At 48.6% G+C, this 16,865-nt stretch overlaps 1 protein-coding gene across 9 annotated transcripts in view; it reads left to right on the forward strand.

Moving 5' to 3' along the window:
* LOC119971787 (liprin-beta-2-like) overlaps positions 1-16,865 on the forward strand; it is a 354,279-nt gene that overhangs the window by 65,644 nt on the left and 271,770 nt on the right. For 6 of the 9 annotated variants that reach the window (XM_038807901.1, XM_038807908.1, XM_038807910.1 and 3 more), the window contains exon 1: positions 13,444-13,580. The exons of the other annotated variants lie outside the window; for them this stretch is intronic. The gene's annotated coding sequence lies outside the window, so the exon portion shown is untranslated. Of the gene's footprint in view, positions 1-13,443; positions 13,581-16,865 lie in introns of those variants that run through there. 9 annotated transcript variants of the gene reach the window in all.

Here is a 16,865-nt window from a genome sequence, read left to right on the forward strand (position 1 = left end):
TTTAAAAATCTTTTGACCCAAGAGGCAAGAGTGTGACACACTAATAATAATTGCTTATTGTCACAAGTAGGCTTCAATGAAGTTACTGTGAAAAGCCCCTCATCACCACATTCCGGCGCCTGTCCAGGGAGGCCGGTACGGGAATTGAACCCGCGCTGCTGCCTTGTTCTGAGCCAAGCCTGACAAATTAAATTAATAGATGTTTGAGAGAGCAGTCACAGGCCTGATGGGACAAGCAGCCACTTCTTTTATTGTGCAGTGTTATGACTCTATATAATTAACCAGTGGAGATTGGTGACGGAGAGCAACTCCGACTCGTCCGATGCTAAAATGGGCCTGTTATGTGAGGTCGAGTGGTGCTGACCCAATATATACTATTGACAGGCTCTCGAGGGTTGTGTCTTTCCATTGACCCCTCGCGTTTCCAAATCAAAGTGCATATTTGCAGTTCATTAGGATGTTTGAAAAACAATATTGTTGTCCTTCAGTGCTGATTCATTGGTGCACAGCACATGGATGAGTGACCAATGAGCAAACCTTTTTGACAACGAGGACAAGCACCAAAAATAGTCGTGACCGATTCATCCGGAGATTATTACTGAGCTGCCACATGTCAACGAAACTGCTGCTTATTCTTAATAGCTGCAAATACATGTGACCTAAATTCAGCATACAAAAATTAATCACTCTCTCTTTCTCCCCCTCTTGTGCTCTGCTTAGCTCCCTTGATCTGTCTGTCTCTTGCTCCTTCTCTCTTGTCTTTGGATGGAGATGCAAGCTTTTGATTATGCTTTTAAAATTGGAGCTAGGTTCTTCAGGTGTGATGTCAGGAACCACTTCTTCCTAAATAGGGTCCCGAAAATCTGTGGAGCACCCCCAGCTGTGGAGACTCGGGAGTTCAATTGAAAATCTCAAGACCGAGACTCGTAGATTTTTGTTTTAACAAGGGTACTAAGGGATAGGTGAATAAATGGAGTTAAGATGGAAATTAGTCCTGGTCGAATACTCTAATTGAATGGTTGATCGGGCTTGAAGGGCTGAATGGCCTCTCCCTGTTCTTGCATTTCATGACTTCGCGTTAGTGGTGTCATGAAGAAGCAAAGTTGTGGAATTTGATCCCCAAAATCTGACCATTTTGTGTAATAAAAGTGGAACTTGTGTCTGCTGTAACGAGACAAAATCATGCCAGTCCCCAAAAAACTGCTAAATTCTGGTCTGTCGTGGAAAAAGACTTCGATTTTAATCAGTCACTATAAATCAATGGTCTTGTCCTTAAACTAATCTGTTAATGGATTGTTGCACTTGATTTTAAAAAACAAGTCATTCATATTTGCAGAAAAAGTTAATATTGATTGCGGATTGACTTGAGTTTTTAATATCCTTGGCCTGTAACTTTCTGCTTTCTTTCTGTCCTCCCCTCTGCTCTCATCATTTTAAATTCCCTTGTCTGGAGTCATCTAATTATTTCCTCTGTTCCAGTTTCCTTTTGTTGCATCTGCCTCATCTCATCAGTTTATGACTGAATCCCATTTTCTCTTTCACCCTCATTTCTATTTTGGTCAGTGTACCATTTCTCGCGTGCACACGTTCTCAATTTGCTTGTTGTTGATTTACCTCGCTATCTGTTCATCTGCCTGACTCCAGCCTGTCGAGTTGTAATGGACACCAGTGCTCCAGGCAGCCTCCTGAATCTTGAGCCCAGTCCGTGTAGGTGTTGCCAATTCGAGTTGGGCATATTCCTGAAAGTTTCATCTTGTGCCATCTGACCTTCTACTGCCTCGCTCCCAAATTCCTGCCATTGGCCCATCCTCACTGTACCCCATTCTCCCACAGTGACTGGAAGACAGTCTCTTCTGCACCTGATTGGGTGACCCTTGTGTGGTGAATGTATAAGTACTATTAATTCACCAGTATACTGTGTTGCATTATACCATGCTATTAACCCTGTGGGGTCCATCTATGGGCCACTGTGTGGCTTCACCCACAGGGGGAGATGTGGAGTATGTACAGGCTCTGCCCATGGCTCCGCCCCTTATAGGAGGTACAAGAGCAGCTGACCTGCGGGACCGTCTTCAATAATGTACCGGTCGCAGGCAGGCAAAGCTGCAAGCTGATTAAAACCACTCTTTACTTAGACTCGAGTCTCCGAGTGAATTGATGGTCGCATCAATTTAATCAGCTTAGAGAACTACTATGGAGTCAGCCCTCAAACCTGACAGACTGGAACTCGGTCCACAGGCCGCGCAGGCGAAATAAATTTTTTCACATTGGCTTTGGTGTTTCAAGGCCTACCTGGCCGCGTTGTCGACATCATCCATCACGGACGAACAGAAATTGAATCTTCTGCACGCATGGGTGAGCCATCGCATTTCTGCCCAAATTGACGAAGCCGCCTCCTGAGGCCCTCGCGATACTCGAATACGTCTACGCGTGACATCTCTTCACTACTCGCCGCCAGCGCCCCAGGGTGTCGCTAGATGACTACGCGACCTCTGCCCTCGCGCGCGACTGTAACTATCAGGCCATTACAGCCACTCAGCACATGGAACTCGCCGTCCGAGACATTTACGTCGCGGGGGTCCGATTAAACTATGTGAGGCAGCGCCTGCTCGAAAAAGGGGCCCAGGACCTGGAGGACACGGTAGAACTGGCAACCTCGCTGGAGGTCGCTTTTCAGAGTCTCACTGCGTTCCCAGCCGATCACGCGACTCCCTCGTGGGCCCCAGGCCTGTGCCGCGCGGTCGCCCGCCCACCACGGGCGGCTATCTTGCCATTTTTGCAGCCAGCCCCAACACCGCCGGCAACTATACCCGGCCCGCAACGCGAACTGCAGGCAGCAGCTGTGGGCAAAAAGGGCACTTCGCAAAGGTCTGTCTGGCCAAGCCTAAACACTCTAACTCGAACGCACAAACTCGATCCACTGACTCTCAGGCCCACAGACCCCGTAATGTGGCAGCGTGTCTGCCGATCCCGACTCCGCACAACATGTGCGACTCACGGGGGCCGCCATCTTGGCCATCCTCCCCCACGCGGCCAGCCACTTGCGATCCACCATCTCGGGGCCACCATCTTGGGCGCCACCTTCCTCGCCACGTGATCCATGGGGGCCGCCATCTTGGGCGTCATCCCCCTTGCCGCCAACCACATGCGATCAACAGGGGCCGCCATCTTGGCCATCACCTGCTATGCCGCTCGACGCATACGACCTGCACGGACAGTCGTCGTGGGGCCGCCCCAGCACTGCTGACCACGCCGCCGACTACCCTCAACTCAGTGCAGTCACCTTGGACCAGTCAAGACCCAAGCACCTCGAGCTCCATGATGGCCGTCCAGGTTAACGGATACGAGACACTTTGCCTGTTCGACTCCGGGAGCACCGAGAGCTTTGTCCACCCGGATCTGGTAAAACGCTGTTCGCTCCCGATATTCCCGATGCAACAAACAATCTCCTTTGCCTCTGGGTCGCACTCAGTACAAATCCAAGGGCGCACTACTGCAACCTTAACGATACAGGGCGCCGAGTATACTAATTTTCAATTGTACGTGCTCCCAGACCTCTGCGCCCCTCTCCTCTTAGGACTCGATTTTTAGTACAATCCCAGGAGCCTAACTCTTAGTTTTGGCGGACCCCTGCCCCTGCTCACCATATGCAGCCTCGCAACCCTAAAAATCGACCCCCCCTCTCCTCTTCGCTAACCTCACCACGGACTGCAAGCCAGTAGCCACTCGAAGCAGGAGGTATAGTCTGCAGGACAGGGCATTCATTAGGTCCGAGGTCCGGCATCTCTTGCGGGAAGGAGTCATAAAAGCCAGCAACAGCCCCTGGAGAGCTCGGGTAGTGGTCGTCAAGACCGGGGAAAAGTTCCGGATGGTGGTTGATTACAGCCAGACCATTAACCAGTTTACGCAACTTGGCGTATCCCCTTCCCCGGATTCCAGACATGGTGAATCAGATTGCGCACTAACACGTGTTCTCCACGGTGGATCTGAAGTCTGCATACCACCAGCTCCCAATCCGCCTGGAGGACCGCCACTGCATGGCGTTTGAGGCAGACGACTGACTCTTTCATTTCCTCCGGGTCCCCTTTGGTGTCACGAATGGGGTTTCGGTGTTTCAACGAGCGATGGACCGAATGGTGGACCAGTACGGGCTGCGGGCCACGTTTCCGTACTTGGACAACGTCACCACCTGCGGCCATGATCAGTAGGACCATGACGCCAACCTCCATCGATTTCTCCAAACCGCCGAAAAAACTTAACCTCACTTACAACAAGGAGAAATGCGTTTTCCGCACTACCAGGCTATCCATCCTCGGCTACGTCGTGGAAAACAGGGTCCTAGGGCCTGACCGTATGCGCCCCCTCCTACAACGCCCTCTCCCTCACTGTCCCAAGGCCCTCAAGTGGTGCCTTGGATTTTTTTCCTATTACGCCTAGTGGGTCCCCCAGTATGCGGACAAAGCCCGCCCACTATTTAAAGCCACCCTTTTCCCACTGTCAGCCGAGGCTCACCAGGCCTTCAACTGCATCAAGGCGGACATCGCCAAAGCCACCATGAGTGCGGTGGACGAGTCTGTCCCCTTCCAGGTGGAGAGCGACGCTTCAGAGGTTGCTCTCGCCGCCACACTGAACCAAGCAGGCAGGCCGGTAGCGGTTTTTTCACCCACCCTCTCCACCTCTGAACTTCGACACTCTTCGGTCGAAAAGGAAGCTCAAGCCGTCGTGGAAGCCATGCAGCACTGAAGGCACTACCTCGCTGATGGGAGGTTTACCCTCATCACCGACCAAAGATCGGTTGCCTTCATGTTTGATAATTCGCAGCGGGGCAAGATCAAAAATAAGATCTTGAGGTGGAGGATCGAACTCTCCACCTATAATTACGGTATAGTATATCGTCCTGGGAAGCTCAACGTGCCCCCAGATGCCCTGTCCCGCAGCACATGCGCTGGCGCGCAAGACGACCGACTACAGGCTATCCACGACGACCTCTGCCACCCGGGGGTCACCTGGCTCGCCCATTACATCAAGGCCTGCAACCTGCCCTTCTCCACTGAGGAGGTCAAAGCTGTAACCAGGAATTGCCAAATCTGTGCGGAGTGTAAACCGCACTTCTATCGACCAGATAAGGCCCACCTGGTAAAGGCTTCCCGGCCCTTTGAATGCCTCAGTATCGATTTCAAAGGGCCCCTCCCCTCAAATAATCGCAATACCTATTCCCTTCACATTATAGACGAGTTCTCCCGTTTCCCGTTTGCCATCCCATGCCCCGACATGACCACCCCCACCGTTATCAGAGCCCTGCACAGCGTCTTCACACTGTTTGGTTTCCCCAATTATGTCCACAGTGACAGGGGCTCGTCCTTCATGAGCGACGAACTGCGTCAGTACCTGCTCAGTAAGGGCATCGCCTCGAGCAGGACTACCAGTTACAACCCCAGAGGTAACGGGCAGGCGGAGAGGGAGAACGCAGCGGTCTGGAAGACCGTCCTACTGACCCTACGGTCCAGGAATCTCCTGGTTTCCCACTGGCAGGAGGTCCTCCCCGATGCGCTCCACGCTATTAGGTCCCTCCTTTGCACGGCCACAAACCAGGCTCCTCATGACCGCTTGTTTATTTTCTCTAGGGGAACTACCACAGGGGCCTCGCTTCCGTCCTGGCTGAGGACACCAGGCCCTGTCCTCCTTCGGAAACACGTTCGGACCCATAAGACCAACCCCCTGGTAGAGAGGGTGCAGCTCCTGCACTCGAACCCACACTATGCATACGTCGAACACCCCGACGGCCGGCAGAATACCGTCTCCCTCTGAGATCTGGCGCCCGCAGGCTCCTCCAGCACTACCGCTAATGTACTCCCCGTGTCCTGCGCCCCTGCACCTATTTGGTTTCCGCGCTCCCTTCCACCCGGCACACCAGTCCGCAGGAACGAAGCTCCGGAAGAACCGCCCCCGGATTCCACCACCGGGCCCGCACCGGACCCACTTCCATAGCCACCCAAAACGGCTGCGACACCAGTGCTTCGTCGGTCGCAACGTACGATCCGGGCGCCGACTGAATATGTGAACCCGTCACCCCTGCCGGACTTGATTTTTTTTTTTTACAAGGGGTGAATGTGGTGAATGTATAAGTACTATTAATTCACCAGTATACTGTGTTGCATTATACCATGCTATTAACCCTGTGGGGTCCATCTATGGGCCACTGTGTGGCTTCACCCACAGGGGGAGATGTGGAGCATGTCCGGGCTCTGCCCATGGCTCCGCCCCTTATTGGAAGCATAAGAGCAGCTGACCTGCGGGACCGCCTTCAGTAATGTACCGGTTGCAGGCAGGCAAAGCTGCAAGCTGATTAAAACCACTCTTTACTTCGACTCGAATCTCCAAGTGAATTGAAGGTCGCATCACCTTGCTATGACAGAGACTTGTTTTTTAGTACCCAGAGGTGGTTGTTAATCATGCTTCCAGTTTGTAATAGTCAGAAACTCTGGCTGGAATTGTCCAGTCATTGGGATTCTATTTTCCCGCTGGCAGTGCACCCTGCCTGCAGGTTTCTTGCGGCGTGGGGTGGCTTCAATTAGAAATCCCACTTGACAAATGGTGGGAAGAGAATCCCGCTACCAGCGAACGGTGCACCACTGAGAAACATGTGGCTTGGGACCAGAAAATCCCACCCTCTATGTTCACCTTTTCATGCTGTCTGGATCAAAAGTGATGGCAACATCACTTAAGCCTCCAGTGCAGCTGTGAAATGTGGCCGCCGGAACACTTGCACATAACACACTATTTCCTAGCTACAGGCTCGGGGCTAATGGGGATGAGGAACATATCAGCCATGATCGAATGGCGGAGCAGACTCAATGGGCCGAATGGCCTAATTCTGCTCCTATATCTTATGGTCTTATTTATAGATATTTACAGATGATGTAAATATCAATTGTCAATCAAAGTATTTATGCTCATGTCCAAAGAGTTTATCACTCAAATGCAAGTGTTCAGGATAAATGAATTTTTTTTTTCAAAGCACTTGATCTTTTCTCTGAGTTGTAAAGAGCATCACCTCAAAAATCAGGGTCAACTTACCAACCAATCAGCACCCTTTGTCATATAAATAGTTGTGATCGTTTGAAATTTGGCGCTCTTGTGTTTGTCAGATGAGTGCAAGACAAAAAGCTTCAGCACCATGTCTCTCTCTCCAGCAAAATTAATCTATTTTCTCAGGAGTATCCTGGAGCTTTGCTAACCCAATGTTTGTGCTACTGTCTTCCAGTCTAGTTAACAAAAGAACAAAGGCTTGACAGTTAACTGTTCGCTGGTGCATTCTCCATGGCAATGCCTCTACCACTCAGTCCACCTGCCATGTAATCGGCACTCTTCCAAAACAATATCAATTGTTGATCCCTTCACTCTTGGTATTCTTGTAAACTGTCCTGCTGAGTGCAAGATGAAAAACTTCAGCAGCATGTCTCTTATTCAGCAAAGCCTTAAATTTTGTTTGAAAGGGTTTACCGCTTAATATCTGAATAATTCAATAGGTGCCAATAATTAAAGTGCCTCAATGTGCAGCACACTCACTTCTGAATCAGTGGGTTCAGGTCCCATTCCAGCACTTCATTTAGGCTGGCAGTGCAGTGCAGCACTGAGGGACTGCTGCGCTGACCGGGTGCCACCTTATAATTCAATTTAAAACCGAGGACCCGCTCCTGTCAGTTCAGTGCAAAATGTTCCACAGCACTATTTTGAAGCAGAGCGCGATGTTCCCCCTTGTGGCCCGGGCCAATATTTAACACTTAATTTTATTTAATAATATTTATTGTCACAAGTAGGCTTACATCAACACTGCTATGAAGTTACTGAATGCGATCTTGACTGTTTAGTTTTTTTACATGGCTGTGTTTGCTGCCACTGCCTTGCATGTGCAGTTGTAGGCTGGATGACAGGCCCGGGTTAAATGCTGCTAGGGTTTATTGGGGGCATTGCACAGCAGGGTTCATGCACAGTCATCCCCACAAACCAAAGATGTGCAGGATTGGCCACACTAAATTGTCCTTCAATTGGGGAAAAAAAGTAATTGAGTTCCAATCTGCAGGTAGTGAGTTCAGACCTATGAATGATGACTTCTTTGATATTTTCAACTAAGAGCCACGTTGCGCTCGAGCCAGAGGATCCGGACGAGTCCTTCTGCGGGATTCCAGGCAGCCTCCGCACCTCGCAGGATTCACCCAAGTCCCTCGATGTCGGATTTGGAACTTGGGACCAAACGGCACTCGCGGAAGTAGGTCTCAAACCTACTTGCGGCTTACTTAACTGGGATACACCAGCCTCCCTTGATTATCCGGCCTTCCCAGGGTGGCTGCAGATGGGCACTATTCAGTACTGATCCTCAAGAATGTGGACTAGACAGATCGGCACGCAGGGGCTCACAGAAGCAATTGGAGGCCCTCGGAGGGTCAGGGTCAGTGCATGGAACATGGGCACCTTAGCATTGCCAAGATGCCTGGGTGGCACTGCTAAGCTGGCTGGAGCACTGCCTGGGTGCCTGTGTAAGGGTGCCTGGGTGCTCGAGTGACACTGTCAATGATCAGGGCCCGAGGGGGGCCATGCCCATGGAAGGAAGGTGGGGGGAGGGTGTTTGAAGCATGGAGGTGTGCAGGGCAGGTAGGTAGGTAAGGCCTAACGAGGGCGGCCCTCCAGGAACCCTATAGTGGATGTCCTCATGTGGGGGTGTGGAGTACTGCCCATGTGTGGTGGTGTCATTGCCCAAGGGTGGGGGTACAAGCTCACTTGGAGATCGGGGCACCCTTTCGCAGAGTTCAGCTTCCCAGCGCTAAAAAACATTCTAAGTATGGGCTAAACCAGTGAGGATCTCCCCAGGCCCCAAAAAAATGATAGAATTGCAGTGGGGTACTTAGTGGGCAGAGCTGGCGGGAAACTCCCTGAAAAACCCGCCGCAAACAAACTTTGCTCGAAGAGTCAATAATTTTTTAACAATAATCTTTATTGGCGTCACAAGTAGGCTTACAATAACATTACAATGAAGTTACTGTGAAAATCCCCTAGTCGCCACACTCCGCTGCCTGTTCAGATATGCTGAGGGAGAATTCAGAATGTCCAATTCACCGAAAAAGAATGTCTTTCAGGGCTTGGAGGATGAAACCGGAGCACCCGGAGGAAACCCACGCAGACACGGGGAGAACATGCAGACTCCACACAGACAGTGACCCAGCGGGAATCGAACCCGGGTCCCTGGCACGGTCAAGCAACAGTGCTAACCACTGTGTTACCATGCGATTGTTGAAGAGATTCGGGAAGTTGAATGCCCCTATATCCATGTCTTCTATTCTAACATGGAGAAGATATTTTCACCTGGGAAGAGATCTATAACTAGGAGCCTCAAGTACAAAATAGGCATCAATAAATCCATTGGGGAATTCAGGAGAAAGTTATTTGTCCAGTGAGTGGTGTGAATACATAGAACAGTACAGCACAGAACAGGCCCTTCAGCCCTCGATGTTGTGCCGAGCAATGATCACCCTACTCAAACCCACGTATCCACCCTATACCCGTAACCCAACAACCCCCCCTTAACCTTACATTTTAGGACACTACGGGCAATTTAGCATGGCCAATCCACCTAACCCGCACATCTTTGGACTGGACTGTGGGAGGAAACCGGAGAACCCGGAGGAAACCCACGCACACACGGGGAGGACGTGCAGACTCCGCACAGACAGTGACCCAGCCGGGAATCGAACCTGGGACCCTGCAGCTGTGAAGCATTTATGCTAACCACCATGCTACCATGCTGCCCCAACAGAATCTAGAACAGTTTGCTACATGGAAGTGGTTGAGGCAAATAGCACAGATGCATTTAAGGGGAAGCTAGATAAACTTGAGAGAAAAAGAAATAGAAGAATATGTTGATAGGGTATGAAGAAGAGGAATGATGTTTATGGGAGGCATAAAAACCAGCACGGACAGTTCGGCCATTTTTGTGCTGTAAAATACGATGTAACTCTTTGCAATGAGACTGTCTTGGCAGACGTTTCTATTAGGTTCTACTGGTAGAATTGATTTTGCGTGGGCTAAACCAAATTGAATGAAATGAAGCCCCCATCTCTCTCTCTCTCTCCCCTCCCCCCCCCCCAACCCAGAGTCATTCAGTTAGTGTGTTGGTCTTGAGCCAGGGCAGGTGAGTAGTGGCTCCGTGCATGCTCGGATTACATTTCGCCTGATTTGCAATTCCCAGGAACCTAATGGAGTCACGGTTGCACTTGTCGCTCTGCTTGACCCCGGAGAAAAAGTAGCACTGAAACTGGCTGAGGCAGGAAAGGCCTTTTTGATGCCTCGCCCTTTTAAATGTTTTCATTTTGCATTTAGAAAACTTTGTGACCATTGCAGTTCTGCATTTCAAACGGGATTCATTTGTTTTCCCAGACAGGAGCTGTAATTATTGCAGGAAGAATCATAACATCTGGACTGTAAGGAAGGCCTGATTAGGAAGAGGGGTGGTCATTCTGTCTCTTGGGCCTGCTTCATCATAGACCCCGTGGCTGTCTGTGCCTCAACTCCATATAATTTCTGCCTCAGCTCCATATCATTGACATCTGAATAAAACTGTCTCCATCTTGAAAACGTCAATTGGTCCCCAGTGCCTGTCGTCTTCTGGGAGTGAGCATTTCCTGTTTCTCCTACCCTTCCTGTGAAGATGTGCTCCCTCCTATCTCTGATTTTGAATTCATGTCCTCTCACTCTAGATTCTTCCACCAGATTAAACTGGGTAGTTATCAAGAAACCTCCCAGAAATGTTAGGGAACCAAGGGTCTAGTGAGAGGGTGTAATTGTGGGAAATCAGTCTCGGTAAGAAACTGGTGTTGGGAAAATTAATGGGGTGAAAGGCTGACCGATCACCAAGGCCTGATCATCTACATCCCAGGGTATTAAAGGTAGTAGCCCTTGAAATATTGGATGGATTGGTGGTCATCTTGCAAAATTCTATGGACTCTGCAGTTGCTACAGATTGGAGGTTGGCAAATGTAATCCCACTATTTAAAAAGAGAGGGAGAGAAAAATGGGAGAATTACAGACTAAAACAAAAAACATTGGACAATCTCAGTAGGTCTGACAGCATCTGTGGAGAGAAAGGGGAGATAAAGTTTTGAGTCTGGATAACTTTGTCAAAGCTGCCTGATATCAGCAGTGGGGAAGATACTAGACTCTATTATAAAAGATGTGATACAGAAATTTGGAAAGCATTAACTGAATTGCACAAAGCCTGCATGGGTTGATGAAAGACATGCTTAACAAATCTACCAAAGTTCTTTTGAGGATGTAACTAGTAGAATAGATAAGGGAGAACCAGTGGATGTGGTGTATTTGGACTTTCAGAAGGCTTTTGATAAGGTCCCTTCTAAGAAGTTGGTGGGCAAAGTTAAAACATGGGGGTAATATATTGGCACGGATCGAGAATTGGTTGATAGATTGGAAACTGTGTGTTGGAATAAATGGATCTTTATCCGAGTAGCCGACAGTGATTAGTGAGGTATCGCAGGGATCAGTGCTTGGGCCTAGACTGTTCACTATATATAAACGGCCTGGATGAGGGAAACTAAATGTCCAAATTTCCAAATTTGCTGAGTACTCCAAACTGGGCAGAATTGTGAGTTGTGAGGGGAATGCAAGGTGGCTTCAAAGTGATTTAGACCAGTTGACTGAGCGGGCAAACACATGGCTGACACAGTACAATGTGGTTAAAATGTGGTTAAGTGTGAAAAACAGAAAGGAAGAGTATTATTTAAATGGTGTATATTGGGAAATGTGAATGTGCAAAGTGATTTGGGTGCCCTTGTATACCAGTCAATGAAAGTGGAAGGGCAGGTGCATCAAGCAATTAGAAAGGCAAATGCTAAGTTGACCTTCATTGCAAAAGGAGTTGAGTTCAGAAGTAGAAATGTTTCACTGCAGTTGTACACTGCCTTGGTGAGACCGCACCTGGAGTATTGTGTGCAGTTTTGGTCTCCCTACCTAAGAAAAAATATAATTGTCAAAGAAGGAGAATAGTGGAAGTTGACTCAGCTGACACTGGGGTTGGCGGGGCTTGGGTCTGTATTCACTAGTGCTTCGAAGGATAAAGGGAGCTCTGATTTAAATATATAAAATCTTAGCCTAGCTGGACAAACTAGATGTAGGGAGGATGTTTTCTCTGGTTGGGGGAATCTATAACCAGGAGACAATCTCAGGATACAGGACAGACCATTATGGACTGAGATGAGGAAAATTATCTTCACTCAAAGGTACCAAACTTGTGGAATTCTCTACCACAGAAGGCTGTGGAGGCCAATTCACAGTGTATTCAAGAAAGAGATTTTTAAAGATTTAAATGGCATCAAAGGTCATGGGGAGAAAGTGGGAATGTGGCATTGAGATAGAGGATCAGCCATGGCCATATTGAATAGCAGAGCAGGCTCAAAGGGCGGAATGGCTCACTTGTGTTTCTTTTTTCTGTGTTTATTGATCAAAGCACCCTCAAATCTCATGAACTCAAAGGGAGCACAAGCCAGATTTATACAATTTGTTCTCTAACTAATTGTCTAACACCCATCTTAATTTATATTCTTTTAAGAAAATGTTAATGCAGTGTGTGACCAGTTACCTGATAGTTTTGGTGTTTGTTTTATTATTAACATTTAGTTGTCAACTGTTGTCTATTAGATAATACTTTCTCACCTCTAAGTCAGAAGGTTGTGTGTTCCAGTTCTGCTGCACAAATTGAGCACAAAATCTAGGTGCCATCTTTCTGTTGAGGCATCAAAACCAAGGACCTGTCACCCTCTTGGTGTAGGTGTAATGGGTCACTTGGCACAATCCTGAGCAGGAGAGTTCTCCCTAATGTTCAACAGCACAAAAAGATGATCTATTATCCTGCTGGGTTTTGTGGGATCTTGCTGTGTACAAATCGACTACTGCACTTATTTATTACAGTAATTTTTGGAAGGCTTGAGGTAATGAAAGGTAAAGAAGTGTGCAAGCAGTTTATTTTCATTCCATTCCCTCTGCCCATTCCATTCCTGCTTCTCCATTCTTCCTCTTTTCTTTTTCCCCCCTTCTCTTCCATCTTACCCCTTGGCTCCTACCCCAACTTCAAACCCCTCTCTTACCATTGCTCTTCCCCCCCCCCCCCCCGCCCCGCTTTCTCTCGCTCACTCTCTCGTTCTCTGTATCCCCTCCCCTTCTTGCTTTCTCCCCACCTAACCATTCCCCCTCTCTTCGTTCCTCATTTTCCCTCCTTTTTTTTTCTTATCTTTATCTATTTCCCTCTTGCGTTTCTCAACCAAGTACAAATATTAAAATCATGAAGCAGTGCAGTGCTGAGTTTTTGAGGGCAGAGTACCGCTGGATATTGACCCAGCACGTCAATGCCCTGTGAAACAGCAGTTAGCAAATAGAACGTTAAACTGTAATGCCACATCAGTCGAGTACGAGTGTCAGGCGATTAATTACACTGAAGCTGTGCAGTGCTCTGGTCGGAGAGTACATTCAGTGCAAGTCTCATCAGCGAACCCCAGGGAGACGTTCAAAGACTAGAGGTGAGTGAAGGATGGTTCCCTGCAGGGGGGAGAGCACACAAACAGCAGTCTGTGTGGCTCCCTCAATATCTCTGGTTCGATGCAGGGACGGATTTTAGTGCGGGTCAAACATTCCCCCTTTTCGGTCGAACGTTCTCCTTTTTCTGTGTCTGAGCATCCAGCTGACAAAAAGAGAAAGAAAAGCTGCAGCTGCCTGGACCAACCAGATGTCTATTGATGGCAAGCTGCGAGCACTGAGGGAAACTTCCTCAGACTGGGGAGCTTGATTTTTGTGCAGTGGTGAAGGAAAACATTTCCAGAGTTTAGTTCATGCTTGGAGGCTTCTCTCTCCGCTCGCATTAAGATTCTGACGATTTTCCGTGCCAGCCCAACTCTGACTTTGGACTCTGGACGGAATTGACTGGGTTCAATCCTGGAGTCAAATCTTTTGAAAGCAGCATTTTAAGTGCAGGATGAAATGAAGGTGTCTCTATCTTGCGCAGCTTTATGTGGTGTACGAGTCTTTCTCTCCCTTGTGTATGTCTGCACATGTGCTGAGCCTGTATATTTGTGGGTCTCTCTCCCCCTTTTGTTTCTCACGCTCTGCTCACTCTAGTGCTGAATATTTCTCCTTTCGGGTCATCCTGTTATCTTTCCTATCTTGCTTCCCACTCTGTGTTTTCTCTTTCTCCATCATCCTTTCTTTGGTCATTTTTCTCCCCCCACCTTTCTCTGCCCATTCCCACTCCTGCCTCATTTACTTTATCATCCTCTCTCTCTCTCTCTCTCTCTCTCTCTCTCTCTCTCTCTCCCCTCTTTCTCATTGTTTTTATTCTCTCAACTTAAAAAGAGTCCTTTTCAAGGTCGGTGCTTTTATTTCTTGTTTTCTCAAGCTTATTCTCTATCCGTGAATCAGGAAGTAACTTGCTGGATTTCATACTTTCTGAACTAAGCTCTTATCTGCTTGAGATATGTATTGCCTGGTGCCGTTTTCAGTGGTACAATGGTCGTCCCTTTAGGCAATAACTATGGAAGCTGTGGCTGAGTGGGTAGCACTCCTGCCTCCAAGTCAGAATATTGTGGACCACCCTCCAAAGATTTAAGCGGGGGAAAAAAAATCAACCTATTGCTGCCCTGCCAGGAGTGGCCATCTTTCAAATGAGACATTAAGCCCGAGACCCAGTCTGCTCTCTCAGGTGGACTTAAGATCCCGTTGAAAGAAAATCAGGGGAGGTCTGCTTGGGATTCAGGCCAATATCTTCAACAGCCAACATGACAAAAACCTGGTCATTATCACATTGCTGACAGTGGGACCTTGCTGGGTGCAGATTTGTTGCTTTGTTTCTTAGATTATAACAGTGATTTTACTTCAAAAGTACTTAATTGGCTGGAAAGCACTTTGGGACATCTGGCAGTGTGGAAGACGCTAGATAAACACATGTTTTTCCTTCTTTATAGCCGTTAATTATTATATAATAATAATGTAATAATAATAAAATGCAATAGAGAGCATCCTATCTGGTTGCATCAAAGCCTGGTATGGCAACTGCTCGGTCCAAGATCACAAGAAACTGCAGAGTGTGGTGAACTCAGCCCAACGCATCGCACAAGCTTGCCACCCTCCCATTGATTCTGTCTACATCTCCCGCTGCCTCAGGAAGGCCGACAGCATTGTCAGAGACCCCTCCCACCCAGGCTTTACCCTCTTCCAGAGCCTACCATCAGGCAGAAGGTACAGAAATGTGAAGACCCGCACATCCAGACGTAGGAACAGCTTCTTCCCCACAGCTACAAGACTCCTCAATGACTCCCCCCTCGGACTGATCTGTTCCCTGTAAGAACACTATTCACGGCACCCTAATGCTGCTCTTTGCTCATGTATTTGCTTTGTTTGGCCCCTTGTTCCGCACTGTAACCAATCACTGTTTGTCGATGTACCATTTGTCAATGTATTCTGTTGATTATTCTTTTTGTTTACTATGTACGTGCTGTGTTCGTTCCCTCGGCTGCAGAAAAATACTTTTCACTAAGTACATGCGACAATAAATCAAATCAAATCAAAATGCATCGTGACTCCTTGTGCCCAATTTGAGAATTGCTCATTGCAGGGATATTTCTGGGCCAAAGGAGTTGCCGTTGGGTGGGAGCACAAACCTTGCAGTCAATTCCCGCGTTTATAGACCTTTTTTCTGAATCGTGCTCCTGCATGGACTGATTCTTGGCTGGCATACTCTCAAATCTCTGTTCATGTAGCGCCTTTCACACAGCCAGGACAGAGTAGGAACCTGAAGCGAGGGAGATAGTTTGCCGTGCAGGAAAAGCAGGGAGCGAACTGGATGTGCTTTAGAGCCAGTGAAGTACTTTTGAAGTGAAGTCACTGCTGTAATGCAAGAAATGAAGCAACGGATCTGCACCCAGCCAGATCCCAGAAGCAGCAATGTGATAATGACCAGATTTTTGTAATGTTTTAGAATCATAGAATTCACAGTGCTGAAGGAGGCCATTGGCCCTTGGAAAGAGCCACGTTGAGGTAAAAATATTGCCCTGAATCCCAAGCATATTTGAGACCCCCCCCCCCCCCCCCCCCCCCCCCCCCCTCCCCAAGGTAAATCTTCGGCCGGTGCCCCCAACTAACTGTGTATCCCCACAATTAACTTTTGAAAATGAAAACCATAAAAAGGAGCACCACAGAACTTCAGAAAAATGGTCAAACTCACAGCTGGTAGTTACCTTCGTCCTGGCCTGGGCCTCTCTTAGACTAGTACAGCACAGAACAGGCCCTTCGGCCCTCAATGTTGTGCCGAGCCATGATCACCCTACTCAAACCCACGTATCCACCCTATACCCGTAACCCAAACCCCCCCCCCCCCCCCACCTTACTTTTTTAGGACACTACGGGCAATTTAGCATGGCTAATCCACCTAACCCGCACATCTTTGGACTGTGGGAGGAAACCGGAGCACCCGGAGGAAACCCACGCACACACGGGGAGGACGTGCAGACTCCGCACAGACAGTGACCCAGCCGAGAACCGAACCTGGGACCCTGGAGCTGTGAAGCATTTATGCTCACCACCATGCTACCGTGCTGCCCAATGCTCTTGTCACTCCCTGGCCACATTTGCCTCCCTTGGTCAGCCCTTGGCCACCCTTGCTGTTCTGCAACACCAAATTCCCTTGCCGCATGTCTACTTGAATTGAAGGCTTCCCTCCCGCACCTATCACAAGACCTCCAGACTCTCATCACCGGGAGCTTTCTGTTTGGATTGAATGGTAACCAGCATACTTGATTACCCGGCAGCGGCAC

Source organism: Scyliorhinus canicula, chromosome 9 (genome assembly GCF_902713615.1).
Source record: "Scyliorhinus canicula chromosome 9, sScyCan1.1, whole genome shotgun sequence".
NCBI lineage: Eukaryota > Metazoa > Chordata > Chondrichthyes > Carcharhiniformes > Scyliorhinidae > Scyliorhinus > Scyliorhinus canicula.